Below are 4,545 nucleotides of genomic sequence, written 5' to 3'. Positions count from 1 at the left end.
GTATGATGGAGAGTGTGTCTGTGCACGTGTGAGTGCAGGTGCCCTGGGAGCCCAGGGGGTCATCTCTAGATCCTAGTAGTTTAAATAATCTATTTGAGCCTTGTCCCTGAGAACTTAGGATGTGTGTACAATTCTGATCACATCCGCCTTCGTTTTTTTCCTCCAGCTCTTCCCATCCCCCTCCACTGTACCTCCACACTTTATTTTTTTTTTTTGAGAACTATAACCTTGGGTCTTAACTGTCTTATTACTTATCCTTAGTAAAAGGAGGAAATGAAGTGTGAACCCACAAAAGTCTATTTAACAATTTGTGAAGTGTTGCAATGGAAAAACAAACACAGACCCAGTTCGATGCTGCTGATCCAGCTGCCTCATCTTGTCATTCTCCCAAGGGCAATGATGACCAACCATAAGGATTGCTCCTGCTCCGCAAGGCTTGATCTGGCTCTGACCACCCAAGAGAGCATATGCGACCCTTTCTTCCATTTTATCACATCTCCAGAGGAAATAACACCCCTGGCAAGACACCTCCAAATGTCATTGGCTAAACAACTGGAGCTCCCACATGTTCCCCCTTTTTTCTAATTAAGAAAGTTCTAATCTTAACCTAAATTATATACAATAAGAACTATCAAGTATTGTCCAAAAGAAAGAAAAGGTAATAACATAATTTAAAATAAAAACTACAACCAACAATGACACCATAAGAAACACATTCTAAATGTCCAGACCATAGGTAATACTATAATAGCTGTCCTATCCTGAAGAATCCAAATCTTGTACCTAATATGCCCTTAGCTAAGATGTAAGAGAATTATAACTATAACTATCTAGTCTTCAACCCCATCAAAGACCTGAAAAGGAAGGTACTATTACCTGAATAAGCAGGAAGTGCAAGCAAGTGACTTCTAAAAGATGCAGGAAATGACAGAAACAGTTGCCTACCTGGACAGTCACCCAATGTTTCTTTGTGATGCTGGGGCATGCAACTTTGGCAGGCCTAGAATATCTGACAGACCATTTTCAGAAGCAGAAATTTTTGAAGGATTGCTCTGTCCTGACTTGGCAAGGTTCAGTAGTACCTTTTTCTTGTATCCTGTTTGTCCAGATTGGACAGGGTGCCTACTGTCAACAGTCGAGGCCAGGGCAGTTCTTTGTCCAATAGACCAGTTTTGCCAAGAAGAAAACAAACTCCATATGGACTGCATCGGTACCCATCATCCTCTCAGAAGTAGACTGGTGCTGCCAGGAGCAGTCATGTCTCACATCAACAGAATTCTAAGTTATTGTTGGTCGGTGGTGGCACACACCCTTAATCCCAGCACTTGGGAGGCAGAAGTAGGTGGGTTTCTGTAGCCAGCCTAAGCTACAGAGCAAGTTCCAGGACAGGCTTCATAGCTACTAAAAGACCCTGTCTTGAAAAACAAAACAACAACAACAACAAAAAAGGAATAAAAAAGAATTCTAAGTTATTAAAACATTTTAAATGCCATATTCTACAGGTCTTGAAGATTACCTAGCTATATAGACTATATCTTTTTGTGTCTAGAAAACCTAACATAAGTATGACAAATATGGGTGTCTAGTAACCTGTAGTTCTTAATCACCTATGTAGTTTAAAGACTAAACCTTCAAATTATAAGAATAAACAGTCTGTAAACAGATGTACAGATAAGGACAATGACCTCAAACTTGTGACAATATACAAAAATATCTTAATCAGAGATAGAAATGCACAGTGTAATATGACAAAAATATCTTTAATTTGCATCAATATGCTTCTGTGGGATAATAACCTTATACCTTGTAAAGATTTGTCAGTTGTACTGGTTTAATAAAACACTGATTGGCCAGTAACCAGGCAAGAAGTATAGGTGGGGTGACCAGAAAAGGAGAATTCTGGGAAGAAGAAAGTCTCAGTCTGCAGCTGTCACCCAGACATAGAGGAAGCAAGATGAGAACGCCTGTCTGATAAAAGGTACTAAGCCATGAGGCTGACACAGACAAAAATTATGGGTTAATATAGGATGTAAGAGTTAATAAGAAGCCTGAGCTAATAGGACAACCAGTTTATTTTATTTTATTGCCTTTGAATAGTTTATTTTCTGCATTGGTTAAACATTTATACTTAAAATATAGATTTAAATGACAGAATAAAAGGCAAATGAGTGACAGACATGTTTGGTTGACTTTATATAAATGAAAAATAAAAGTATGGCACTTTAAAAACATGTTTAAGGAAAAAGATTAATCTAAAAACCATATGCATAGGTTTATTAATTTAATAAAAGGTAATTTTAATCTATGACATATTTGTTGACATGTAAATTTTTGGATCTTAAAAATATATGTATGTACATATATATACATTTGTGTATGTATGCATATGCGTGTATGTATGTGTATGTATATGTGTGTATATATGTATGTGTATGTATGTATGTATGTATGTACATGTTTGTGTGTATGTGTTCCTGTGCATGTAGGGGTCAGAAGTCAATGTTAAGTATCTTCCTCATTTTTTAAATTGATTTTATTGAGCTACACATTTTTCTCTGCTCCTTTCCCTTTCTCTCCCCTCCCCTTCAGCCCTCTCCCATGGTTCCCTTGCTCGCAATTTACTCAGGAGATGTTATCTTTTTATTTTCCTCATGTAGATTAGATCATGTATGTCTCTCTTAGGGTCCTCATTGTTCTCAAGGTTCTCTGGGATTGTGATTTGCAGACTCGTTTTCTTTGCTTTATGGCCAACCAGTTTATAATTAATGTAGACCTCTGTGTGTTTCTTTGGGACAGAACAGCTGCATGACCAGGTAGGACAGAAACCTCTGTCAACAATATAAAAAATATTTTAAACAGAAGTTGAAACAAATACAATATGACAAATATAATTTTGAATTTGTATCAATATACAAATTAACTTAAACGAGAATAGAAAAATAATTTTATGTTGTATCAATATAAAAAGACCCATGCCATTGCAAATTATCTAAAACTGACAGCTGTTATTTTAGTTTACAAGTAGATACAATTTAATCTCATTATTGTCCTATCCTATCTATCCCACTTTTTTATATTCCAAACAAGAGTGGTGTAAAAAGGTGGATCATCTCAGCCACCTTGGAATTGTCCTGAGCAGTTTGCAATCCAAAGCCAATCTTTGAGTGATATTTATCAGCTCGATGGCATTATTATAAGCCAGGTAGAGTCATTGTTCTTGGGCCCCATCTTTTTAGAGACTTCAGAGATTACTGTTAGAAAAATTTATTGTTCACTGTGGAAAATTTAAGCATTATACTTGTTTTTTTCCACATCACTAAGAATAATGTTCTTAATAATTAATATTTTTTAAATCTTTATGGCTATAAAAACAATCAGCACCAACTATATCTAAGTGCAACAAAATTTTAATCTTAGATAGTATAATTAAGTTATAATTATATTGTTATTATTGTTATTATTTGATTTTTTTGAGTCAGGGTTTCTCTGTAGTTTTGGGGTCTGTCCTGGAACTAACTCTTGTAGACTAGGCTGCCCTCTAGCTCACAGAGCTCTGCCTGCCTCTGCCTCCCAAGTGCAGGGATTAAAGGTATGTGCCACCATTGCCCAGCTTATATTATCATTTTTTGAGGGGTGTTCAAGACACTCTTTCTCTGTGTAGCCCTGACTGTCCTGGAACTCACTCTGTAGACCAGGCTAGCCTCAAACTCACAGAGATTTGCCTGCCTCTGCCTCCCAAGTGGTGGAATTAAGGGTGTGTGCCACCATTGTGTAGCTATAATTATATTATAACTATAAATTTCTTGTGTAAATATTTTTTATGTAAAAGCATCTGTAAGTTGCATGTCTTGCTTATGAACAAATGAGAACTCAGGAAATTACAATGTATTACAAATCATCTTGTATTTCCTAAGGAATTATAATTAAGTTATAATTACACTATAATCATAATTTATAAATACCCCCTGTAAATATTTTTGATATAAAAACATTTTAAAAATCTCTTTTACCGCCGGGTGGTGGTGCACACCCTTTTAATCCCAGCACTTGGGAGGCAGAGGCAGGCGGATCTCTGTGAGTTTGAGGCCAGCCTGGTCTACAAGAGCTAGTTCCGGGACAGGCTCCAGGGCTACAGAGAAACCCTGTCTCGAAAACAACAACAAAAAATCTCCTTTATCAAAAATACACTTCCTGCCTCTAACTCTTTTGTGTGTTATAAACCAATGAGGACTCAGGAAGTCCTTATGCACATAAATCAGCTGTTATCCCAAAAACATTGTAAAAGAAGATGTTTTTAAAATTTATGAGCATGATATGTAAATTTTAAGATATAGTTGAATTTTTGGTTAAAAAAAAAAACTCTTTACAATGTTTATACATAAAAATAAAAACAATGCCTGAACATACACAAGCCTACTGTGGTGGTTTGGATAAAAATGGCCCCCATAGGCTCTTATGGACTGGCATTGTTTGAAAAGATCTGGACATGTGGCCTTGTTAGACTAGGAAGTGTGTCCCTGGGGGGTGGGTTGGAGGTTTCAGAAG

The sequence above is a fragment of the Chionomys nivalis genome, chromosome 1 (assembly GCF_950005125.1).
Source record: "Chionomys nivalis chromosome 1, mChiNiv1.1, whole genome shotgun sequence".
NCBI lineage: Eukaryota > Metazoa > Chordata > Mammalia > Rodentia > Cricetidae > Chionomys > Chionomys nivalis.
The sequence above is the reverse complement of the archived record's forward strand: the minus strand, read 5'-3'. Positions refer to the sequence as shown.